Source organism: Geotrypetes seraphini, chromosome 2 (genome assembly GCF_902459505.1).
Source record: "Geotrypetes seraphini chromosome 2, aGeoSer1.1, whole genome shotgun sequence".
NCBI classification, from domain to species: Eukaryota; Metazoa; Chordata; class Amphibia; order Gymnophiona; family Dermophiidae; genus Geotrypetes; species Geotrypetes seraphini.
Window position 1 is genome coordinate 361920228 of NC_047085.1, and position 27540 is coordinate 361947767.

The window sequence follows — 27540 nt, forward strand, 5'->3', positions numbered from 1 at the left end:
GTATTGAGAAGCACAGTAAGAGAACATTTCTGAGATGGGGAAAGGAAAAAGCAGAAAATGGAAGAGGAGTATGAAAGGGATGAACGAGAGAGATTACAACAGTGGGGTGAGAGCATAGACTCACCCACAAAATACTACAAATTACTGGTGGGAATAAAGAGGTAGGGAGATAATGGCAAGGAAGTCCTTGAAGAATTTTTAAATCTCTGCATCTGTGTGTAGAAAGGGACCTGACACACGGATGCCTCCTGTCAGATAGCTGTTGAATATATTTCCTTCTAGCTGTATTTCTACACTTGCACTCAAGAAGAGGGGCAAGTAGATTTCTTGAGCATATTTCCATTTCCGAGATACACCTTTTGTGACCTTTTTGTGTTTGGGATGTCTCTTTAGATCATCATCGCTCCTGATGCTGTTGGATAGGTCCACCCATAGGTCAACCTCTTGAACTGCAAATGGAGCTGTCCTGTACATTGCCAGCAGCGATGACAAATACTATAGATTTAAATCTAGCACTCTGTTGCTTGCTGTTTTATTTGGCCTTTACCTTTTATGACCTGGTCCTATTGTTTTTGGATTTAAATCTAGTGCCACCCACTCAAGTGTTTTGTGTGTGACAGATCATACCCAAGGAGCAGGTCCTTGGGAAAGTCCTTAAGAAACTCCTAGAAGCAACTCTTATATTTGTCATTGGAGTTTTTGTCCTTGTCAGCTTTCCTCTTTCTCTGAGATTCCTGTTTGGAGACACTGAGTTGAGTTCCTTGATCTTAGACCAGGCCTCCTGTGCTACCACTACTCCTGCCATGCTGTCTCATGCTGTAAGCTCCTTTCTAATTTATTTTCCTTGCCAAGACCCTATGAACCAATTCATACCTTATCTTAAACCATCATATGGACATACTGGTCTCTTTTTTATAAATATCTCTGTGTGTAAATAGCAGCATTTACACATAGATCACATACACATGTAAATGGTGAGTTTAGAGAAAGCCAATATTTAAATGTGGAGATCCACAGAGAAATCAAGGGGCTGTGTGAGCAGTGATATAGCTAGGACTGAATTCATCCTAGGTGATAAAATTAAGTTGGGCCCTAATAGCATCATCTTTTCTAAAGTAATGGGAACTAGGGAAAGGAAGGGGAACAAACTCTGCAAAAAAAAAAAACAAAAAAAAAAAACCCCAACAAAAACCCAACCCCATGTTTGATACCTACATAGAAAACCTGTCATAATAAATTAGCACTAATGTCCAGGACTCAAATAACAACAACCACCCCCCTCCCCCCCAAAAAAAAAAAAAAAAAAAAAAAAAGGCAGCACACTAGATTACCAAAATAATTTCTGCTGGAAAAACAAAACAAGTCAGACTGTTCAGATCCCTATAGAGAAACTAAACATTAGCAGAATACCTCACTTCTATCACTCCTACAGAACTCAGACAGAGCCTCAAATTTAGAATGAGCAACCACTAACCAGAAGTAGGAACGCAGAGAAGCCTGAATGCAATGCAACACTGGAGACAGAACAGCACTAAATCCCAGGACTCAAATATCAACAACTTAATGCGTGAAAACAGGCCCTAAACAACCCTATATCACCTAGTGAGAAAACAAAACAAACAGGCTTCAACAAGATCTCTGAACAGAATGCTAGTAGAATACTGCAGCTTAGCCACAAGTGCAAAACACAGACAGACCCTCAACAAATATGAAACAAGGGACCACAAATCAGTAATCAAGATATAAAGGCAAAAACAGAACTGGTAACCTAAAGAAGACAAACTACATATACAGCAAACCTAGAGAAATAGAAACTGAAAAATAAGATATCAGAGATGCACCTTTCCCAAAGCTCTTCTATATGGCTCATATCCTTAATGATCACACTGTTATTACCATCAAATCTCTGTATTATATGTGATCTATATAATCCACTTAATTCATATATCAGTTTCTTGGATCATCGAAATTTAGCGCAATAATCCTTCACATTTTGTTTGGAAAGCTGCTGAAATCATCACCGATCCTTGTTATATTTTCTTTTCTTTTTCTTTTTCTATTTATATTATGTTCTATTTACAGTATTTTAATACTTCAATAATTTAAAGAAACTTAAGATCTTTCTTCACTGAAGTTCTGTCGGCTAGGGACTTCTACCGGCATGTTTCACCGTTCAGGCTCTATCAAGGCTGTCCCCTTTTACTTTCGCTATCCCCCATCAAATCTGTTTGCTTCTTTTGACAAGACACGTACTTAAGTCAGGCATCTTTTCCCAAAGCTAACATACTCCAATTAATAAACTCAAAATGAAATACTATACTATTTTTCTGTCTTTGGTTGTCTGAGCATCCTAATTTTTTCATGTGCTCTTTTCTGCTTTTCTCTGGTTTTTAACTCTCCTTCCAAGGGCTCCTGTCAATTTGACATTTCTTCTCTCTCTACTATTCATTTTATGGTTTATTCAAATTTGTTTAATCACTTTTTTTTACAAAGAAATTCAAGGTGTTATAGAATAAAAACAAATCTTAAAAAAAAAACTCCAATGAAATCATAAGAAAGCAAACCATTCGTAACAAGAGAACATTCAAACATCTTGGTACTATACAACAGCATTTTACACTTTTATCCAGAAAAGACTGGCCATCAATCACTAAGGGCCCCTTTTACAAAGCCACGGTAGCGAGTCCCAAGTGGCAAATATGACACAGCTCATTCAGTTCCTATGGGCTACATCGCATTTGCCACGCTGGGACTTGCTACTGTGGCTTTGTAAAAATGGGCCCTAAAAACTTCCATGAAGAAATGGGTTTTGAGACTAATTTAAAAAATTTTTAAAGCTGTTTTTGTACGGATTGAAATGGACAAATTGTTCCAGAGGAATGAAGCCATAAAATAAAATGCATATTTTCTTGTTGACACCCAGTAAGCCTGAGATGGACTGGGTAGAACAAGTCTATGGTCATTTATAGAATGAAGGAGAAGAATAGGTGTATAAGGGTTTTTTAATTTTGAGAGATAGTTGGGTAGTCTAGTACAGAGTCTTAAATGCCAGCATATTTTGAATTGAATCTTATACTTTACTGGGAACCAATGCAATTTTTTAAGGAGCAGGGTGATATGAATTTATTTTCTAGCATGATATAGTACATGTGTCATCGTGTTTTGGAGGGTTTGAAGTCTTTTTAATTCCGAATTAAGAATGGCTGCAAAGAAAATATTACAGTACAGGCAATTCCCAGGTTAAGAACGAGTTACATTTTTGTTTTTTGTTTTTTTCTTTATGTTTCAAAGTTTTATTATAAAATGAAAATACAAGAGAAAATATACAATAATCCGAAAACCAATACAACCAGAAATCAAAAACCAGAACACACGATAAAAGAGTCTACCGCATGGTGTCTGCGTGGAGACAAATGAACCCAACCAAGAAACCAAGCACCAACCCCCCTTCCCCCAAGCACTCCAGTGTCAGAAATTCAAGACAGCACTTCGGGCACCATGGGACAAACTGTCCCAAACTGGAACCCAAACTGCCCAGAATTTCCTCCATCGACCAGGGCCACAATTCTCAACATCCAAATATTCATACTTTAACAAGGTAAACAATTCATTTTTTCACATAGTAAGGGTAGGCACCTCTGCTTGCCGCCATAACAAAAGGATACATTTTCGAGATAACAACGAAGCTTTTTTCAGCAATAAGAAATTACCCTTAGAAAATCCCAAAGAGATGAATTGAGAGAAAAGCAAAACATCCGCCCTCGGGGGAATTCTTTTTTGTATAATCGTCTGCAGATGAAACCAACAAAGGACCAGAAAGTTTGTACTCTTGTCGCAGGACCAAAACATGTGAAACAATCCAGCTGGTGTTGAGTGGCACTTAGGACATTTGGCATGAGTAGCAAAGCCAGCAACAAACGCCCTTTGTTGTTCTTGCAGCACCACCGAGCAAGTCAGGCATGGGAGATGTCGCATAAGAAGATGCAAGCCCTCACCAGTAATCTGCTCAGTGGAAGCAAGGTCCTGATTCCACACCACCGCCACAGCATCATAGTCCCAGGGAACACTGAAACTTCCCAAGCTGACCTGGTGAAAGGATAAACTGGTTTGGGATGGATGAGACAGGGTCAAGGTTTCCTGAGCCATATCCGCCATATCTTCATTCAAAGTAGAGTGGGCCAGGGAATGTAGATAATGGGTGACTTGGCCATAATAAAGCCAATCTCGAACCTGCAAGACACCCCAAGCCTGAAGATCAGAGGAGACAGGAAGACCTCGTGCTGTCACCACATCCTGCACATAACAGAGACCATTGTCATACCAGCTCCGCAAGTAGGTCTTAGAGCCATCTGGATCCAGATCCCGATTCCCCCCAAGGGCAATAGCACAGTAGAGGTGAAAGGCAAATGCATACGTTTGCATAACCATTGCCAACACTGTCTCATAGATTTCAGCAAAGGAGGAGAACGAGTGGGAAAAATCCGAGAGGGTCTTTTTGCATAAAGATAATACAACAAATGTGTTGGTGCCATCAACTGCTGTTCAAGAGAAACAAGAGTATAGTAATGAGTATTCTTAATCCAGTCAACCAAATGTTGGAGTAGGCATGCAACGTTTTATTTTCTCAGGTCCAGCAACACCAAACCACCTCTCCCCAACAGCAAAGAGAGTTGACGAGTTACGTTTTTAAAGATGTTCTTAAACCCGATTTGTATGTAGCTCAGAACTTGTAGATTTTATGATTCTTGCTGCTTATCTCTGCTCTCAGCTGATAAAAGGGCCAACCGTCCTTACCAATGTTCCCTCTAAGGTACAGCATGCACAACCACACACTGTTCTTCATGTGGCCAAGCATCATTCCTGAATCTGCTACAGGAGAAGTGTAGGAATCTATGCCACTGGAAATTCTACTCAGTGAAATCGAATGAAGCCACGACCGCGATCTTAAGTACGAGTCGTACTTAAGTTAGTCGTCTGTAACTCAGGGACTGTCTGTAATCAAGCTGTGATTCTATAAATGTATGTAATGAATTGAAATCTAAAAAGCCTCAAACTGATCTAATTTTGTGAAGAGCATAGATCCCAGACTTTTACTGAAGAAATTTGTGGAGAGAGGCTTAACTGATTTAAAGAAGTACGATCATGTTACCTTTTTCTATCGTCAATTGCATTGGCTGCCAGTTGAGGCGTGGATTAAGTTTGAGTTTGGATGTATTTGCTTCAAAGCATTAACAGGTCTCATCCCAGAATATCTTATGGAATCTTTTATCATCACTAATTCCAAACATTCTACGAAATCTCATTCTCTTTTCCATCTGCAAAGGGTTATAAATTTTAAAAATTCCAGAAGCATCTGTTGTCTTTTCAAGCGGCTTTATGGGCTAAAGACCTGAATCATATATTTATATCTTCCAACTCCTATCAACAGTTTTGACGTGCTTTAAAAATGCATCTTTTTATAGAATCTTTTGGAAGCTAGATCTCTGTTGCTATATTCACCTGTATTCTTTATCTTTTGTGAACTGCAAAGAACTTAGTGGTATTTGAAGTTTAGAAGTGAGTTTTATGTTATGTTAAATTGACTTACAGGCTGGATTGGAGAACAGAATAATACAGGTATAATTGATGGAAAAGGGGCACGCCCTGTAATTTAGCATGCCATAGTCTTTATCGGATTTAGAACTAATGGTCTTGAATCCATCTGGCTACGTCATCCAAGCATCTTTGCATGGAGGGCCAAATTAAGATGGTTTTTTGTGGTATAGGAAATAATAAAGATATCACCAATACAAAGTAAGTGCTCATGCCTGAGAAATGAATTAGTGCAGCATTAGGTCTCCAGAAAAATACTGGAGAGAGTATGGAGCCTTGAGGGACTCCACACAATAGAGCATAGGAGTCTGAATAATCATTATGCATTGAAATCTTGAACAAATGATTTTGAAGGAAATAAACCATTTAAAGATTGAGCCTCTCTTGTCCAGAATCTCTTCATTCAGTTTTCTAAACCATTCTCCCAAGGGAGCTCAGAATGGTTTACATGAAATTATTCAGGTATTCAAGCATTTTTTCCCTGGGACAATCTATCTAATGTACCTGGGGCAATGGAGTACCTGGAGTACTGCATCCAGCACTAGTCGCCGTACATGAAGAAGGACACAGTACTACTTGAAAGGGTCCAAAGAGTGACTAAAATGGTTAAGGGACTGGAGGAGTTGCCGTACAGCGAGAGATTAGAGAAACTGGGCCTCTTCTCCCTTGAAAAGAAGAGACAGAGGGGACATGATCGAAACGTTCAAGATAATGAAGGGAATAGACTTAGTAGATAAAGACATGTTGTTCACCCTCTCCAAGGTACAGAGAACGAGAGGCACTCTTTACAAACGTAAGGAAGTTCTTCATCCAGAGAGAGGTAGAAAACTGGAACGCTCTTCCAAAGGCTGTTATAGGGGAAAACACCCTCCAGGGATCAAGACAAAGTTAGACAAGTTCCTGCTGAACCAGAACTTACGCAGTTAAGGCTAGTCTCAGTTAGGACTGCTGGGCACGATGGACCACTGGTCTGACCCAGCAGCGGCAATTCTTTTTTTATATATATTTTTATTTCTTTATTCATATTTTAAAATTGACATCATAACAAGTCAAACAGGAAAAAATATTGTGTAAATTTAAAGAATTTTGGTTCTGTATTACAAGTAATATCCTCAATACAAGATATTTTTAGTCCACTATAATTGGGGGCGTAGTTTAAATATAACTGAAACTAAGCAAAGGAAATCAATAATAGGAAACAAAAAATGTAGGCCTGAATGCTCTAAACAAGTAGTAAATATCCTTGCGCTATTTAAGAAACAGCAAAATTCATGTAGTAGAAGTTAATTGCTCTCTGGCTGAAACAAATTTAGACAGCTGTTGCAGTTCAAAGAAAACATATCTATCATTTTTATAAGTTATCACGCATTTGCAGGGGTATCTTAAGACAAAAGTCGCCCCCAACTGAATTGCCCGGGGTCTCAATATAAGAAATTGCTTCCTTCTCTTCTGGGTGGATCAAGAAACATCTGGATACATTCTTATAGTGTTCGTCAGTGCCTTCTCAACGCCTGCTGGAAAGATTAATTTCCGTCCTCTCGCCCCCTTCCGGAGTCAGTCCTCCCGCTCCGTAGGACCAGCAAGTAGGACTCCTGAGCCGCACGTCCAAAAAGGACTCCTCCCGTCGCTCCTGGACAGCAAGGTGGACTGCGCTCCTCGGAGGATAGTGTGACACCCTCTAAGGAGAAATCTCGCGCCTCAATTCACACGAGTTCGCCAGCAGAGGAAACCTCCGATCCTGCCGCTACAGAGCTGCACTCCACGAAAGCATCCATCAGGCCTGAAAAGGTAACAGTTTTGTCCGGGAAAACACAGACCTTAGACTTCCTTTTTACCATCGGGTAATCGAAAAGTTTGCAAACAGGTACGATGGTATCTTCGGGGAAGAATCAGGCCGCCATTTTACTTTCGCTCCGTCCCCTTCTCTGCAATTCTTATGTTCTTATGAGTGATTAAGTGACTTGCCCATGGTCACAAGGAGCAGCGTGGGTTTGAACCTGCAATTTCAGGGTGCTGATGCCATAGCTTTAACCACTTTGTCACACTCCCCAGTGAAGTAAAGCAGGTAAGGTGCCATTTTTAGCCTTACCTGCCTTACTTCACAGATTGCTGGAAATATTCAACTAAGTGAAGCAGTGCCACAGTTCCTGAAGTAGAAGGGATTAACCTTTGAAACGGAGCCCTGTTGGAGCTGTTTGAAATTCCTGAGTTTTCATACCAGTGAGATAATTATTGAGCTGATTTATGATTTACTCTGGCATTTTTGTGACTGTGAATTTTTGTTTTCATTACGATGGTATGGACTATGGACACTGAAAGTATGTTCTAGTATAGAGCAACAGCAGTTCAGCCCTTTTGATTTTGGCACTACGATTTTGTGCACTTTTGATTTATTGATTTCACAATGGGAGTAGCCCGGGGATGTTTCCCAAACAATTACCCTTATGGGTTTGTTAAAGTGACAACTCTTTTCGGAGGGCAGTTTATCTTATTCTCCTGGCTAAGAGTTGTGAAGACTGAGGGCCCTCCCTGCACCAAATATTTAAACATTTAAGCACTGTGTTTTTCGCGGTGGGCTTTTCTGCTGTTTCCCTATTTAGGACAAAAAAAAGAAAAATATTATTTTTCTGATTGGCTTACTAATTAATTGGCAGAACTTACACTTGGAGGTTTGTAAAATGGGACAATCAGACATGGAAGAGGCACCTCTTACATGTGAAAGTTGCAAACTCAACACTTTTACATGGAAGCTGCCAGGTCTCTGCCATTCATTTTATCTTTATGCATACTTCTAAATGGCTGCTCCTGTTGTACATGCTGGCAAATACACATGTACTATTGCAGATACAGTAAACCTTGATTTGCGAGCATAATTTGTTCCAGAAGCATGCTTGTAATACAAAGTACTCGTATATCAAAGCAAATAATGGAAATAATGGAAACTCAAACGATTTGTTTCACAACCCAAAAACTTTAATACAAAATACTATACATACTTGTATTGCAAGACCTCGCTCATTTAGACTAGTTACCACACTCCTGCAGCATCAGAGAGAGAAGAACCATCGGCTCAGTTGTGATGATGTGTGTATACCGTATGTACTTGTATTGCAAGACATTGCTTGTATATAAAGTTAAAATTTAATCAAATGTTTTTTGCTTGTCTTGCAAAACACTTGCAAACCAAGTTACTTGCAATTCAAGGTTTTACTGTTTTTCAAAAAGACTCTATATTGGAAACCTTTTTCTTTTAAGTTCAGAACCATCTTTTTTAAAGTTTTAAAATAAGATAAAAGAAACATTATAAACAAACATTAAAAAGACATAGCTTGAACACCCATACAGCGATGTAAAACAGCATACAGATAAGATAAATACCTTGTGAACATGATGGATAAAGTATCAATCCAAGTTAGTTTTCCATTCTTGAGAGCAAAATAATTTGTCAAATGCTTTGCATTAAGCCAAACAGCAATCAAAAACATTCATTTAACCTAGCTTCTACAGCTAAATGATCATGCGAGGTGCAACAGTTGTATAATCAATAGCAAATATATGGGTCTCAAAGCCAAATCTATCAATTTCCTTAGCTAATGCTGCCAGATATAAATATTACAGGGATCAAAAAATTAAAATGTTTAACAATGGGAACAGGTCATATATATCGACAGATAATCCAAACACCAGACCTGTCTAATACATTATCTTGGCAACCAAAACGCACTTATATGAATGTTTTACTTTTTTTTCTTATTCTCTTTTTTGACTATGCTCTCAGATGCCTGCACTGTACAATCATAACAGATATATGCCACAGTTTAAGCAGGACAAAGGTATCTTTCATCCAGCTAAGTCTTTCAAAAGTGCTAATATATAGTGTTACTCATTCAATAGTGCTGAATATACAAAAGTAAGTGATAAGAACCGGCACTTATTATAACCAAGGTTATAATATAAATTAAATACCTGGTCCATTTTCCAGAGGCATATGGCCATGTGTTGTGTCAGATACTGTGGAGTATTTGTGCTGGTGTTGTGTTGTGGAATGTTGAGCCCACATTCAGCAGAGGTGCTGTTGGTAGTTTCCTAATGCAGTGCTATTTTAGTAAAGATATTGATTAGAATGTGTTGAGAATCTATGCTAATGTAAGAATGTTTCTGATTGGCTGTACAAGTCTGCAGCGACATCAACTGGCTTGTGACAGTAGACAGACTGAGTTGTCTTTGAAGAAGGGAAACCGGTTCTGGTTTAGCTCTGTATGTAAATGAGAGTAAGTGAGATAGAAGGTGAGATATATGAATGAAACTTTAATAAAAATTGTGTGTATGACTAACAGATTTAAGGCAAATTGTTAGGTGAGAAAGGTGTGTGTTGTTTTAATGTCTGCCTAAGAATATGGAAAAATGTAAGTGAAGAGAACTCAGTCTGCTACAATAGTTAGTTTAGGGAAAATAAAAAATAGTTTAGATAGAGTTCTATTATAGAAACTATTTTTATTTCTTTTAAACTTATTTAGTGGAACAGTTCTTAGGTATCCTGAGCTGACAGGCAAACTTAAGATACTTACATATAGGGAGTGAGGGTATTTTTCCTCTTATTTTTATTTGACTTAGAGAGGTGTAGGGAGAAGAACAGATGAAGGAAAGAGGCCTGAAGATTGAAGAATGAAGAACAAAGATAAGTAAAATTCACCAAAGACAGAAGTCATTTTAATTTCTACTAAGAACAATTTTGCCTACCTGAAGTTAAGACTCTATGACTTTAAATGGCATTTATGACCCTGAGAACCGTGTAATATAAAGAGAGGTTTCTGTACTGTAAAGGAAACACTGTTGTTCAGTCATCAGTATGTATTAGTGATAAATAGTGAATGCTGAAACACGTTAGAATATTAGAACACTGGATCCAGTTAGGCAAATGTTATTAAATTATAATGATAAGCACTTTATAACTTATTAAAAGATTTTATTTGCTTTTAACCATTTTAAAGACAAATTATTGAATTGGTTAAATAAATTTGTTTTTGCATCTTGCATCTAGTCTGGCTATTCATTACAATGTTTATAACCTTTGTATATTTTATCTGATTTTCAAAACATTTAATCCTAGCCAGTTCTCTTAAAATCCAAGTTAAGAGTGGCTAGTGTTCATTTTTCTTCTGACTTTCCTCTTTTTCTGGCTGGGTGTTGAGCTAAGCCACTTGGACACCATGACTACAGTTTAGGATCCTCAGCACTTTGGTACAGAAAAAGGAGGGGGGTTACATTATCTTTTACGACTTGAGTGTCGATACCACAGTTGTAGCACTTATTGTTACTGCTACAACTGTGGTATCGGCACTCAAGTCATAAAAAATAAGTGCCGGTTCTTATCACTTACTTTTGTATATTCAGCACTATTGAATGAGTAACACTATATATTAGCACTTTTGAAAGACTTAGCTGGATGAAAGATACCTTTGTCCTGCTTAAACTGTGGCATATATCTGTTATGATTGTACAGTGCAGGCATCTGAGAGCATAGTCAAAAAAGAGAATAAGAAAAAAAGTAAAACATTCATATAAGTGTGTTTTGGTTGCCAAGATAATGTATTAGACAGGTCTGACGTAGGGATCAAAAAAACGACACCTGATGATCTCTACAATGAACTGGAACCACATTAGAAAAATTCTTCCTTGTGGGAGGACGGACTAGAAAAAAATGAATGAATGAATAAACAAACAAACACATAGTGTGATTTCTTGCAAGGTATTCTCTGAACCAGCCAAGAACCCTACCCTGCATCCCAAAGCTCTAAAAAACATTTTAATAATTGGTCTTGGAATACAGAATTAAAGGCTGCTGTCAAATCTAATTGCATTCATAATGCACTAAAATCCTGCTATCAACGCATCCTTAAACATAGAAACATGTTGGCAGATTAAGACCAAATGGCACGTCCAGTCTGCCCATCCAAATCTTAAATAGCCAACAGAAGAATTTCAGCATATTTACTGACCGAACGCCACCTTTTCTAAAATTTGATACAGGACGATAAGAAGATACCTCCTTAGACCTCCAAACTTCCTTCCTTGAAACTGAAGTGATAATTGCAGTTTTCAAACAATCAGGTACACTGTCTCCACCTAAGGACTGATTAATTAAATGTTGCTATCATTAGCCCTACCTTACCTGCTAGATGTTTAATAATAAAGGCAGGAATATTATCCCAACAACTATACACAGCTTTTATAACTTCCAAAACTCTGTTAACCTCTACAGTATACTGGCTCTATTGGACACATGCCTAAATTCAATCCATACTTCCCTAATATCACTGAACATAATCTTGACGACAACTGAAGGAGACAAAATCTTTCTGTTCTCCCTCTGAAATCACATTCCTGTCTCCAAAAGACATCATAAGATTGTATCAAATAGCTCATAAAATTGAAGCTAATCAGTACATTCGGCATTTACCATTTTAGTTGTCTACAACCTTGGGCAGATGAGCATATACCGTATTTTTCGCTTCATAAGACGCACTTTTAATTTCAGTGCATCTTATGAAGCGAAGGTACAAATTTACCATTGTATAACCCCGCAGCTACACCACATTTTTAAACCCACCCACCCACCTGCTGCACCACCTTTTTTTTAACCCCCTCCACCCTCACCCGGCCAGCAGCGAAACAGATCAGCAGTGCGGACGTCAGGATCAAGCTTTATGCTCTCCCGCTCAGCCCCGCGCTGCTTTCCAAATGGCTGCTGTAGGTTCTCGCGGGACTCACGAGAACTTATGAAAGCCATTCAGAAAGCAGCGTGGGGCCAAGCGAGAGAGTGTAAAGCTTGCTCCTGACATCCACACTGTTGATTTGTTTCGCTGCTAGCCGGGAAATAAGGAGGAGCCCGGAAGAGCAAAGGCTGCGAGCACTGTCTGCAAAGTAGGTGCCGCAGCAGGCAGGGAGGGAAGCTGACTGGAGCTGCTGGGCAGAATTTAAAAAGGTATGGGGGGGCTTGCCTGGGGCTGGCTGGCTGGTGGTCCTGGAGAAGGCTGGCTGGTCTGGGGCAGGGGGGCAAGCTGGTTTGGGGCAGCCTACCATTGGACGTGCCCACCACTAGATGTGCCCTGTACCCTGTCCCGGCCTACCATTAGACCACCAGAGGAGGGACAGGGTACAGGGCACACCATTGAGTCCGATTTTTTATTTTTTTTCCTCCTCTAGAAGTGGGTACGTCTTATGGTCAGGTGCGTCTTATGGAGCGAAAAATACATTAAGGAAAAATGATGTCCTTACCTGTTAATTTTCTTTCCCTTAGATGCAGCAGATGAATCCAGAGATCAATGGAATAACACACATCTACCAGCAGGCGGAGATAGTGAAACTGATTAACAGGTGGTCCTATTGGCTGGCACTCCTCCTGTATCTCCAGTATAGTGCCTTGCCCAAGCATCCATAACCATCAATAGGCATAGCAGGTAAAAAACTTCTTTCCCATAACAAATCTCAAAAGGCAATAATACAGAATACAACCCTCAATAATAACAAACTTAGAAAGTTGGAAAAGAAAAAACCGACAGACAATATCCAGAAAGGGTGGGGCTCTGGATTCATCTGCTGCGTCTAAGGGAAAGAAAATTAACAGGTAAGAACATAATTTTTCCTTCCTTAGCAACTGCAGCAGATGAATCCAGAGACCAATGGGATGTAGCAAAGCAATCCTCAATCTGGGTGGGAAGCAAACGCTGCCTTCGCAACAACCAAAGCACTAAACGCATCTACCGCATGCGCCCCCACATCTAACCAGTAATGCTGAGAGAAAGCACTCTTGGAAGACCAAGTAGCTGCGAGACAAAACTCCTCCAAGGAAAAAACCTCTGGACCGAGTGTTCCCGCTAAGCTGCGTTGGCCTGCGCTCGCGCACAAAATATTACATCGCAGCGCAAAGTTTCTCTTCACAGCGCACACACGCGTCGGTAAGGTAAGGGGACGCATTGGGGGGATTGCACTTCCCCACAATTGCCATGCTTCGGTTCCTCTTCTTCCTTCCTTCCCTCCCCCCCCCCCCCGCGGGACCCTGCGGCACCATCAACTCTTACTCCCTCTAATGTCGGCCCTGCAGCTCCAGACTTCCTCGCACCTTCTCCCCTCCCCCTTTGGATCGCTATTATTTTAAATGTTATAGCCGCGGAGCTGTATCCATCAGTGGAGATGTCTAACCTCGGCCTGCCCCGGAACTCTTACTGCAACAGTGACTTCCTGTTCCTGCCTAGACGGGCGGCTGCTGCAGTAAGAGTTCCGGGGCAGGCCGAGGTTAGACATCTCCACTGATGGATACAGCTCCGCGGCTATAACATTTAAAATAATAGCGATCCAAAGGGGGAGGGGAGAAGGTGCGAGGAAGTCTGGAGCTGCAGGGCCGACATTAGAGGGAGTAAGAGTTGATGGTGCCGCAGGGTCCCGCGGGGGGGGGGAGGAAGGAAGGAAGAAGAGGAACCGAAGCATGGCAATTGTGGGGAAGTGCAGAGCTGCAGGGAAGAGTGTTGCGGTACCCAGCTGGAGGGAGAAGGAAGATGAGGGAGGGAATTAAAGGAGATGCCAGGGCTTGGAGCGTAGGAGGAAGGTATGCCAGTCTAAGGGAAAAGGAAGGGGGAGATGTGAGAGCATGGAGGGGGAGCGAAAGATGGAAGAAAAGGAAAGGAGAGAGATGCCAGAGAATCAGGGAAGGGGAGATACCAGACTATGAGGAGAGGTGTGGGAGAGGGAAGGCGAGGAGAGAGATGCCAGACCAATGGGGTGAAAGGAGAGATGGAAGGGGGAGGCATACAGTTTCTGGAAGGGGCATAGAAGGAGAGAAGATGCCATATAGGGGAAGAGAGACGGCAGACAGTGGATGGAAGGAAGAGAGTTACAAGAAGATGAGGAAAGGAGAAACCACAGAAGACAAAGGTAGAAAAAAATTTCTATTTATTTATTGCTTTAGGAGACATGTGTCACTGTTTCTGTGAAGCATTGTATGCAGAGTCCAGCTTCTTGCTGGTTCAATTTAACCTTTGTCTATGTATTTTTATTTTATCCCCCCTTTTACAAAACTGTGAAGCGTTTTTAGCACCAGCCTTGGTGGTAGCAGCTCTGATGCTCAGAATTTTATGAGCATCAGAGCTGTTACCTCCGTAGCTAAAATCCACACTACAGTTTTGTAAAAGAGGGAGGGGTTAGTTTGTGATTACATATTCCTTACTAGGCGAAGGTGTTTTCTGTGTTCTGTGTGTTCGAAAGACATGGTTTTCTGTTAGGATTGACGGTGTAGGATTGATCTGTGCTGGTCTGGCTTGTTTAGTTTTACAGTGGGTGTATTGATGTACTGCTCACTGCAATATGTAAGATGCTGCCTTTTCCTAGGTACTCATGTGTGACGTGTGGTTTGTTACTAAAAATCATGTTTTTCTTACAGATGGGGGGGGGTGCCAAAAAATGATGGGCCCCGGATGTTACATATGCTAGGTACGCCACTGTATGTAAAGATACCAGAAAGCTGGCGTAGCAAAAACTTCTAAGTTTTGAGTATTTAACCCTCCCACAATCTCACGGGCACTCGTTTCAAGTTTATTGAGATTTTGATTTAAACGCAATATCAAATATTTTCAATGCGTATAACAAAAAAAAATTTGGGGAAATAAATAAAACAATTTGAACCAGTGTTCCCGCTAAGCTGCGCTGGCGTGCGCTGGCGCACAAAATATTACATCGCAGCGCACACGTTTCTCGTCACAGCGCACGATCGGAAGAGGCGTACGGCAGATGGCAGGGCGGCGAGAGGAGAATCGGGCGAGTTGGCTCATAACTTGCTGGCGCCCGATATTTTTGGCTCACGGTGAAAAAAGTTTGCTCACAACACCCGCCCGCTTAGAGGGAACATGTCCCATCTCATACGCACTGCTATAAACCGGCACCTACACAATCAGCTGCACATGGCCGTGAAAAACACCGACGAAAGAGAGCCTCAGAATAAACAGAACTACTACTGCTGCACTGAAACCCAACAAGTGAGAGCATGAAATCGCACCGCTACTGCCGCGCTGTAACCAACAAGGAAACCAAGCGCGTGCATGCAAAGAGCAGGAAAGTCCCGGCTCCCTCAACGGATTTCTAGTCAGAAAACTTAGCCTCAATAAAATATCCATTCCTTAAATGTATGATGACCGAACCCACAGTACTAAGACTCCCAAACAGAACCTAAAGTTCAAACAACAGTAAAAACCAGACATACTCACAAGCTTGTTGTTAGTTGAAGCCAGTTAGAGCTAGTAGTGCAGCAAAAGCAGGGCAGAATGTATCAACTGTGGTCTCTCTTTTTTTTTTTTTTAACAGAGAAGGGAAAGAAGAAAAGATTGAGACCCAGTCAGACCCTCTAGCAATGGAGGGAGGGTGAGGCAGGGACCTGGGGGGGCCCAAGTGTAACCCCTAAAGCCGGCACCATTCTGCCGGACACCCCTGTCTTACTGAAGAGAAAATCTCAACAGGAGAAATAGCATTGCCAGCTCCCTGAAGAGAAACCTCAACAGGAGAAACAGAATGGCAGTCTCGCTGAAGAGAAACCTCAACAGGAGAAAATAAAGTTCCATCACAGCCAGAATTTAGGAGCTAGTTGAATAGTGACCATTTCCTGCTGGGAGATAGAGAATACTGGAGATACAGGAGGAGTGCCAGCCAATAGGACCACCTGTTATTCAGTTTCTCTATCTCCGCCTGCTGGTAGATGTGTGCTATCCCATTGGTCTCTGGATTCATCTGCTGCTGTTGCTAGTGAAATTCCCAATCTCTATTCTGCCCCTCATCTAATCATCATGCTTTGTAATGTTTTAAACAACTATGAAAACTAGTGAAGCTGTTACTCAAATATGTGGCCTTCTAAGTCTCCTAGCTGAATGGTACTCAAAGCTACAACTAACTTGCTGGTATCAACCTGCATGGCTTCTAAGAAACTGTAGCCTGCTGGTTTTCTGCAGAGACTGTTACTTTTGTTACTGAATTTGCAGTGTGTAGTCTACAGCACAGTTCTTCAACCGCCGGTCCGCAGACCGGTGCCGGTCCACAGAAAATTTCTGCCGGTCCGTGCAGGGCCGGTGAGATCAAGTCGGCAGTTAAATTTACTGATGTACCTTTTGCACCAGAAGGCAGTGTTTATGAATTAAATGTAAATATGCTCTGCATCCACAAAATTCCTGCCTTCCCCCCAACTACAACTACAGAAGAACTAGCTCATTTCTCCATGGAAATTACCATACAAAGAAAATATTCTAAGTCTCATGTCATCTGAGAAAAAGCAGCATAAATCTCTCTACCACCAGGGACATTGTGAAATACAAAACTTTTAAAAAATCCCTATTCCCTACTTAAAATACATGCAGAAAATTTAACATATAACAATAGCACTAACTCCTATAATTCAAACAGCATTAATAGGCAGCACTACAAATATCGCACTGGGCCTAGAACACCAATATACTTTATCTACTACTGACAAAGCAAAACACATAGGATGGCCAGAGACTCCGAGGAAGGCTTCTTTGGTGGCTGAATTGAACCTGAAGGAGGAAGAGGAGACTTACCCGGAGCCGAGGTAGAGACCGTCGAGGCCCTCGAGGTCGAGGAAGACTTGCCCAGGGCCAAGGTATTCGAGGCCGACTTCGAGGCCAAGGCCGAGGTCGAGGCCGAGACCGGGGTTGAAGCAGGAGCAGACTCCATGGCGAAGAGCTCCGCAAACCTGGCCCTACGACGGCGAAGAGTCCGAGGCTGGAGAGTAGCACAAGGACAGGAGTCCATCGGATGATCTGCACCCAGACAAAGAATACACCAGCAGTGCGGGTCAGTGATGGAAATAACCCGACCGCACTGGGAGCACTTCTTAAACCCGGTAAGAGGCCGGGACATAAGAGTGGTAGACGGCCATGGCCACGCGAGGCCAAGCGGCCAAGGTGAACTGGGAGCCCCCGGTCACCGAGAAAAAAAAAAAAAAACCACACAAACAAAGCAGAAATCAAAACACAAACCGCACAGCGACTCCCAAAATAAAATAAAGAAGCCGCGGTACTAGAAAGGCACTTGCAGAACGCAGAGAAGAGAGACAGGGCTTTCTGGCTCCGCGGAAAACTAAGAACTGAAGACCACGAGGAGGGGATGCGCCCTCTAGTGGAGCAGGAAGGCTCACGCATGCGTGGGCAGCACTAGCAAACTTTGAGATCTTCAATCAAGTTTGCTTGAAAAGCTGTCCGCGACGGGGCTCCGTGGATGACGTCACCCACATAGAGAATATGCTGCCTGCTTGTCCTGGGATAATACCAGCTTCAGGCATATGTAAAACACAGATAGATCCTCAACAAATACAAAAGAAGGGATCACAAATCAAAAAATATAAACATAAATACAAAAATTGAACCAGGAACCCTAAGATGTTAAACTTAAAATGCATCTCCCCATGTGCTTTACTCTACCTCATTTTTTTGTTAACTTCACTGCCACAGCCACAGCCACTACCAGTGTGAAAATAAAGTAGTACAGGGCCTTGCACATTTTGAGCCAATCAGGGCCTTTGGCCCCTCCCACTGCATCCCAAGATGCATTGGGAGGGGGAAGCCCCATCATTTGCAGCACGCGGCTCTGGACATTACTCTTACCAGCAAAAATAACCCAGGCCAGAACTGAACAAAAGCAGACAGTCCACCCTTCTGCTAGAAATAAATTTGTGAGGAATTTAGAAAGTATGAAAAAAAACCCAGTCACTTTACAAGGAAAAAGAGAGCAATATGAACAAAAATAACATTTGACAGTCCAGTAGTATTTACTGGTAAATTGTGTCTCTGGATTGGAAGGTAATATTTTAAAACTCTATTAACAGTTTTTGGAGGAGGGCCTGTGTGTATATATGGGTGTACTGATCTGTGCATGTTATACTTCTGTGTCAGTCTGAGGGTTCCTTTTACAAAGGAATGCGCTAAAATATTAGTGAGCGTTAACCATGCATTAAACGCTAACGCGTGCATGGTAGTTATGGATGCGTTAGCACGCATGTATATTTAGCACGTGTTAAAATGCATAATGCACCTTAGTAAAACAGGGGGTCTTTTTAAGGCTGCTCTCAAGTGAGGGGGAGGGCGGGGTATGGGATTGGGAGTTCTTTGATGGGCATTTAGATGTTGGTATTTTTTTCTTCTTGTTTCTTTTTTTCTATAAAGCAAAAACACATACAGGTACTGACAAATTTTGAGCCATGATGTAATACAGAGTTGTTTAATAAACATTGAATGATTTAGAAAAAAAAAAAAATGTTTCCAGTTTCATGTGAGTTCTAACTTGTGAACCTGCCTTAGAGAATAAGAATTATCATGAGTGTATTTTAGTCTCCTTAAATAAGAGGCCAGTCTGCCTCAAGCCCTTTCCTTATGTATCATCTAACATATGTGCAATTCTTATATATTATTTATAAAGGAGCCCCAATGTACTCAGAACAGTATGGACACTAAGAGAACAGAAAGACAAGAGTTTGGAATAATAAAGCAGAAAGACAGATGGGCAATGAAGCTACAGGAACCTACCCTGAAGACTTTTTATAACCTAGGGGAAATGGTTCTTTTGTTTACACATAAATAAAGGACTAAAACAGTTTTATGTCCTTTTTATGCATAATGGAAATAACCGAGGCTTGTACAGGGTCACCAGAGTCTTATACAGGGGCATCAGTACCTCTTTTTCCCTACTGACATGGTGTGGTAAAAAGTTCTTGAATAGTGTTGCTCCACCACTGGTAGGGATAAAAGTTGACAGCCCGAGTGTGCAAGCATTGCTGTTGAGAACACGGAAGCCCAAAGAGTGTATAGCCCTCGTGCTACTTCTGTTTCCTTGACAGACTGCAAATTAGTCAAATGAGGGGCATGCAGCAGAAATGTCAGGTTGCATACAGAATTCCACTTGGATCCAGAGGTGTACACCTTCAGTAAGCTTCCCCATTTGGTAGGCTTATTTGTCATGTAGGAAAATGGATCAGTAATGGCTCTTCTGGACAACAAGTCACAGGCGGTTTTACAGAAAGAAATGTTGTTGGGCACTCAAAAGCTGCAAACGATTGTCCAGCAGTGTATTTTTCCTGGAGAATATAGATAGTTTGGATTTCAGAGAACCCAAGCTCAAAGGATTTTCTCTGTGCCTTAAACAACATATGACAAAGAGAGACTCCTTTCCCCACTCTAAAATTCATTTTACTAAATAAGAACGTGACTCAAACTTAGATAAAGACCAGTCAAAGAAGCCGTTGAGCGCCGAGCAAGAGCATCAAAGCGCGCTCCCACTCAGCGGCAGAAGAAACCAGCTGCAACCAACTGGGTTAGCAGCGGGCTCCTGCCCGCTGCACCTCTGGACCACCAGGCCAGAGGAGGTAGGATGACAGAGCAGGGTGCAGAGCGAGCGCACAAGGGAATGGGACTGGGAGCAGAGTCAAACATGGGGGGGGCTGGGTGCAGAGTCTGACAGAGGAGAGGAGAAGAATCTGACGGGGTGGCTAGGTGCAGAGTCTGGGATGGGAGGGAGTGGCTGTGGCTGGGTGCAGAGTCTAATGGGGGAGGGAGCTAGGTGCAGAGCCTGGCAGGGAGAGGCTGGATGTAGAGGGTAGGGAAGGCAGGGAGGACAGATGCTCAGGGGGTTGGGAAAGTCAGATACTGAACATACTGGGAGAGGGTTGGGAAGGACAAATGCATGGGCTGGGGGGTTAGGAAGGAGTAAAAGAGAGATGCTGCACAGGTGGTGTAGTGGGAATGGAGATAAAGAAATGCTGCCGGTGGGGGAGGGAAAAGGAACGGAGAATTGTTGGACATAGGTGTGTGGCGTGAGAGGGAAAGAGAGATGATGTATATAGGGAAAGGAAGAAAGGGGGAGAATTGTTGGACATGATAGTGGTGGAGAAGAGGGAGGGAAAAATGTTATACTGAGAGGGAGGAGAGATGTCCGACAACTGGAATGGGAAGGAGAGAAAGAGAGAAAGATGCCAGACTGCAGAAAGGAGAGGAGAGAGATGTTAGATCTCAGGAAGAAGGAGAGAACGAGAGAGAGATGTCAGACCATGGGAGGGGAGAGAGATTCCAGGCTATGGGAAGGAGAGAAGAAAGATACCAGACCATATGAGGGGGGAAGGGGAAGACAGAGCTGTCTGACCATGGGAGAGGGATGAGATGATGCATAGGGATGGAGGGGAAGGGAGACAGAGGGAGGAGATGGTGCACAGCGATTGGTGAGACAGGGAAGAGATAAGAAGAAATGCTTCTTACGGATAGAGGGGAGTAGGGGAGAAAAAAGAGGGAGGAGATGGTACACATGAATAAATGGGAAAGGAAGGCGTGGAAAAGTATATTTTGAGAAAAAAGCAAAAAAATGGAAGAAAGTTGAATGTTAAAAGTTAATGTTAAAGACGGATGTATGGCAGAAAGAGAAAAACAGCAAATGGTGGCCCTGGATACACAGTTAAGAGCACAGACAGAAGGACGTGCAGCCAGAGACTGGGAAAGATGGTTTGAAAACCAAAATCACCAGGCAACAAAGGTAGGAGAAATGATTTTATTTTCAATTTAGTGATTGAATTGTGTCAGTTTTGAGAAATTACATCTGCTGTCTATATTTTGCACTGTTCAGGAAGAAATGCATTTGTTTCTATTTCTCTGGGAGTTGTACTGCATGCAGAGTCTTGCCTCTTAGGATTTTGTTTGTATATATTAGTACTTTTAGTTTGTAGTCCTGTATTTGCATAGGGGTTATCTGTGTTCTGCATGTGTGACTAAGGGCAGCTATTCTGGTAGGAATGAATGTTGAGAAACATACAGTGTGCTTTGCGTATTTAATTTTGTGGTTAATAAGATTATATTTTGTGAATATCTGAAAAATGAATGGAAAAAATGGTATTATAATTAGTACTATTATAGGGGAAGGGTCTAGGGCGAAGCTTGGGCAGGTCTGGGGCGGAGCTTGCAGCCCCCCCACCCAAACAAAAAAGCATTCTGCTGCCTATGGTTGGGATTATTTACCTCAGAATTCAAGGAATGAGAAGGTGGATCAAATTAATAATCAAATTCAGTAACAAGATAAAAGTAAAGGAGATTTAACACTCTAGAAAAGATCGCAGGTGTTTTGGAAACTTCACTTACTGAGGTCTCAGACAGGGCCATTTTGTCTGTTTAGTCTTTGAGCAAGATCTGAACTCTATAATCTATCATAATAAAACCCTAAATGCGAATGCACACTTCACACTCTGTGATCCGTAGCTCCTTGGCTTCGCACGCACGGTAGAAGGAGTCAGCGGTGGTTTGTTCTGCGCATGCGGAGGCACCTTAAGCAGGGACGCAAGGAGGCGGTGACCACGGAGGTGACTCCCCCCTCCCGCTCTCACTCCATGTAACACAGCGGTCTCAAACTCACGGCACCCCAGGTACTGTTCTGCGGCCTGCAGTCTGGCCGGCTCCCTTACAGTCCCTTGCCGAAGTTATTTTTAAGTTCAAAGCCGCCGCAGCTCCTCTCATGAGCCGCACCTACATCGGAAGCCTCTCTGATGTCACGTGACTCAAAAATAACTTCAGCAAGGGACTGTAAGGGAGCCGGCCAGAAACAAAGAGAAATGCTGCTGCACAGTGAAGGGAAGGGGGGAATGCTGCTGCACAGGAAAATGGAGGGGGAGGGAATACTGCTGCTGATGCTGCACAAGGAAGTGGGGGGGAGAGGAAAAGGGAGCCAGGGAGCGAACTTGCTTTCCTTTGGGGGAGGGGTGTGCTGAGGAGCAGGAAGCAATCTTGGTTTGCTTTGGGGGGGGAGACAGAAGGGGGCCACGGAGAGAGACAGAAAGACAGGCAGGCAGCGCACGAGAATGAAAGACAGGGGGCCAGGGAGAGAGACAGACAGAAAGACAGACAGCAGGAAGGAAAGAGAGAGAAAGAAAGAAAGAGACGGGGCAGGGAGAGAGGCAGAAAGACAGATAGACAAACGGGGCCAGACAGAGACAGACAGACAGACAGCGGGAAGGAAAGAGGCAGAAAGAAAGAAAGAGACAGAAAGAAAAAAAGAAAGAGACGGGGCAGGGAGAGAGACAGAAAGAAAGAAAGAGACAGGGGCAGGGAGAGAGACAGAAAGAAAAAGAGACAGGGACAGATAGACAAACAGGGCCAGACAGAGACAGACAGCAGGAAGGAAAGAGACAGAAAGAAAGAAAGAAAGAAAGAAAGAAAGAGATGGGGCAGGGAGAGAGACAGAAAGAAAGAAAGAAAGAAAGAGACAGGGGCAGGGAGAGAGACAGAAAGAAAAAGAGACAGGGACAGGGAGAGAGACAGAAATAAAAAGAGACAGACATATATTCTAGTATCTGTTAATGTAATGGGCTAAAATACTAGTGAAATTATATTTTTGTTAATTCTCTGAAACTATTTTGTGGACAAAAAATCTGGATCTACTAGGACCTGGTGAAAACAACCCAAGATAGGAGGAATAAATTTTTTGGCGATGATGGAAGAAAGTAAAATACTGGGGGGGGGGATATTTTTGGGAAGGGACACTGCACATCATCCTCAAGAACAATCAATTTATTAAGAACATATAAATAATAAAAACATATACTGTATATATAAATAGCTAGAACATAAGTTAAGCTTTACAGAGAGTCTTTAGTTCTTTTTGTACTGGACCCCAACATGGGTGGGACTAGGGCTGGCCTAAAATCAGAACATCTTTCTGTGATAATGGAACGAAGAAGAAATGTCCAAGGCAAAAAAGAAGGATGTTTTTATCTAGATTTGTTTCAATCACATCCAGGATATAAAAAGGTGCCCTAATTGAGCAGATGACCACTGGATAGGTAAAGAAATGAACTCTCCTTCATTTCCCAGTTATTACCGACCCCCTCTCACCCTACCTAAGAAGTAAAAGTGACAGTGGATACCAGGTTCTATGATAACTTCAGGTACATATTTTGAACATCTTATTTTGGAAAATGGCTGGTCATTTTGGATGATTTTAGTGCAAGAACATCCTTCTCACATATTTTCAAATAAGAAATCCTGACATTTTCCATGTTCAAAAATGATTGTAAGGTGGTTATGTTTTTTGGGGATGTTATGACGTCCCAATCCTGACTTGAACGTTCTTTGAAAAATGCCCCTCCACATCAGCCAGCTCACTTTTATCTATATGTTTATTAACCCCTTCAAAAAAGTAGCAGACTGATAAGGCAAGGTTTCCTTTGGCTTTTATCTATGATGGTAATGTTTCATCAAATCAGCTCTCTCTCGATGTTCAGTATTTTGGACTTCAGAATAGTTTCTACCAATTTGCCTTTTACTGACATCAAGCTCACTGGTCCTTGGTTTACTAGATAACTCCTGTAGCTCTTTTCAAACTTTGGGGTTGCATTGGTCATGCTTCAATCTTTGAGTACCACAATTTTACTGATACAATAGATTACAACATATTAATAGGTCTGCAACTTTATTTGGAGTTCCTTCAGCATTTTATAGCATACACCATCTAGTGCACTGGTCTCAAACTCGCAGCCCGCCAGGTACTATTTTGAGGCCCTCGGTATGTTTATCATAATCACAAAAGTAGAATAAAAGTTTCTTGATCATATGTCTCTTTAGCTATAAATTACAATATTATTATTAATACTTAGCCAAAAGGAAAGATTTATAAACTATAAAGAGTTTTACCTCATGCAAAATTGTTATTTCTTTAATAAGACATTAACAAATCCAAAATGTGGCCCTGCAAAGAGTTTGAGTTTGAGACCACTAATCTAGTGGATGTGCTTTGCTACCTTTCTTTTGTCAATTTACCCTATATCATTTTCCAGGTTCAGTGTGATTTTTTTCATGTCCTCCAAATCATTACCATTAATTTACCATTTTCAACATGCATATTTCCTCAATAGTCTCCTTAGTGAAGACAGAAACAATGAATTCATTAGGCATTCTGCTATGACCTTGTCCTTCTTAAGAAAAGTATCACACTCCTGCTACTCTGGAATGATGCAATGAAAAAAAAACCCTGCATTGTTTTGATAGCCCTTGGAAAATGTTCCCTGGGAAAGGAAACATGCCAATGAAAACTTTAATCAATCTGCTTTTCACAGCTTTTCTTTACATTCCTTGAAGAAGTCAAACACAAATGTGTGGGGAGACCATGCTTCCATATCACAAAGATAGGTATTTTCGATAGGATGTCTAAGTCTAATTTGGTCATTTTGGGAAAAAAGTCAAGAAATCCAGTAGAGAAAATGTCCATTCTCAAAACAGCCAGACATCTATCTTTTATTTTTGAGAATGATCTATGTAGACATTTTGGTACTTAGTACGTCTATCTTTTTTGGCCATTCTCAAATATAAAAACATCCCTAACTACCTTGTTTGAAAGGCTATCAGCTGATCATAGCAGGGGAATCCCCATCAGCTGATCATGGTTTCCCCTACCAAGATTAGCTGAATTGGCAGGAAGAAAAAAAATATGTTTCTTCCTCCCTCACACCCCACCCCCCAAAGTCCCCCCTCCCCGACATCCCCCAACATCTGAACCTCCAGCATCCACCCACATCTCTGGACCCCTCCTCCACATTCCCAGATACCCCCATACCTTCCGCTGACAAATCAGCACGAGGGAAGCCCACTCCCTCCTGCCTATAGGGCCACATACTCGGAATGAAGGGGCCTTCTCCCTCCTAATGCATCTTGGTATGCATTGGGAGGGGCCTAAAGCCCTGATTTGCTCAACATCATAATGTTGGGGTAGGGGATCGGTGGGCGTGAGGGAGGAAGAGACAATTTTTTTCCCCCCTGCCAATTCAGCTGATCCTAGCAGGGGAATCCATAATCAGCTGAGCCAACAGAACTGCACCAAAACCAGCTCAGCCCTGCCAAATCTACTGTATTTTCCCCACTTTGGGTGGTGGGAGGGTGGTCGTGACCTCTGGGGGAGTAAAGTGGGGGGGATCATGCCTTAAACCCTCCAGTGGTCTTCTTGTCAGTTTGGGCACCTTTGTGGAACTTAGACGCAACTAAAACAGGTCTAACTCCCTGAGTCTAAGTTCTGCCTAGGACAGACTTGAGAAAGCTTCGATTATCCCTGCAGGACATCCAGGTCTAAGCTCGCCCGACGCTCACCCATAATACATCTCTCAACACAACCCTTTGAGCTCTGGATGTTCAGCAGCTTAGAATTGCTGCTGAACATCCAGAAAGTTTGTTTTGATTATCGGCACTTAAACGTCCCGGCTATTAGGATATCCAAGTGCCTACTTAGGTGGATTTTTGGATGTTTCAGAATTTTGATTACAAGCATCAAAGCATTATGTGCAAGACAAGCTTCACATATTTTGCAGTGGTTTTTGGGTTTTTTTTGCCTTCTTCAAGCCATATGGTGCTGCGTCTTACTCTTACCATGAATGCTATATTTTTTTCTTTTTTAATTAAAGCAGTATAGAACTGGCAAAAGTCTTTTCTGACACCCATTTAGCGCAGGCCGCTACGGTAACTGCCCTGAAGCTGATAGGGATTTTAATGGCTTCTGGGCCATTGCCGCATGGCTTCGTAAAAGGGCAAGGGGGGTTAAGTGATGACCGTAATGCAGAACACATAGTAAATGACGGCAGATAAAGACCTGAAAGGTCCACACAGCATAGAAAGTGTACTCTCTCCATGATTCTAGGGTGACCAAATGCCACCGCAGCATACTGATCCAATCTTGGTTTTGCTGCTTGCAAGCATGGATTTGCAGTCCTAAGCTCCCCCAAAACAAGAAGTACTCCCTTTGCCTATGCATGCAAAGAGACAAAATCAGAACTAGACTCACCAGAAAAAGAAAGAGAATGAACTAGTGACTTATAATGAATTCTATTATACTTATACTGATAATGACATACAAAATTAGAAATACAGCTCATAAATCAAAAGTAACATAGTAACATAGTAGATGACGGCAGATAAAGACCCGAATGGTCCATCCAGTCTGCCCAACCTGATTCAATTTAAATTTTTTCTTCTTAGCTTTACCTAGTACTGTGCTTGGGTTCCAACTGCCGAAATCTCTTTTAAGACTTACTCCATCCCATCTACACCCTCCCAGCCATTGAAGCCCTCCCCAGCCCATCCTCCACCAAACGGCCATATACAGACACAGACCGTGCAAGTCTGCCCAGTACTGGCCTTAGTTCAATATTTAATCTTATTTTCTGATTCTAGATCCTTTGTGTTCATCCCACGCTTCTTTGAACTCAGCCACAGTTTTACTCTCCACCACCTCTCTCGGGAGCGCATTCCAGGCATCCACCACCCTCTCCGTAAAGTAGAATTTCCTAACATTGCCTTTGAATCTACCACCCCTCAACCTCAAATTATGGCTAGATAGCAGGGAAAAAAGCAAACAAAATGTTTATGTTTATTTAAGATTTGATATACCACTCCTGCATTTTGCTGACCTTAGTGGTTTACAATGTATCAATCTAAAATGAAATTAGGTACTTGAGAAAAACTACCCTATCTGTCCCGAAGGCTCACAATCTAGCTAAAGTACCTGATAAACTAAAAATATGTAACAACAACATAGAGGGCTCCTTTTACTAAGGTGCGCTAGGGCTTTAACGCGCAGAAAAGCGCACGCTACATTGCCCCGCGCGCTAGACCTTAACGCCAGCATTGAGCTGGCGTTAGTTCTAGAAGCGTAGCGCGCGGTGTAGCGTGCAGTAATTTCCTGCGTGCGCTAAAAACGCTAGCGCACCTTAGTAAAAGGAGCCCATAATACATTTCCAAGATCAAAAAGTCAAAGAGATAGAAAATAGAAAGAATGAAAGAAGATAAAAAAAACTAAAAATAAAACAAATTTAAGAGATAGAAAAGTCTCTGAAGCGGCCTGATAGCAAACAGTAATATTTTAGTGCAGGTCTTAATACAACTC

At 41.9% G+C, this 27540-nt stretch overlaps 1 protein-coding gene across 9 annotated transcripts in view; it reads right to left on the bottom strand.

Annotated features, from left to right (window-relative positions):
• COBL (cordon-bleu WH2 repeat protein) overlaps positions 1–27540 on the bottom strand; it is a 398758-nt gene that overhangs the window by 238636 nt on the left and 132582 nt on the right. The window lies entirely within an intron of this gene.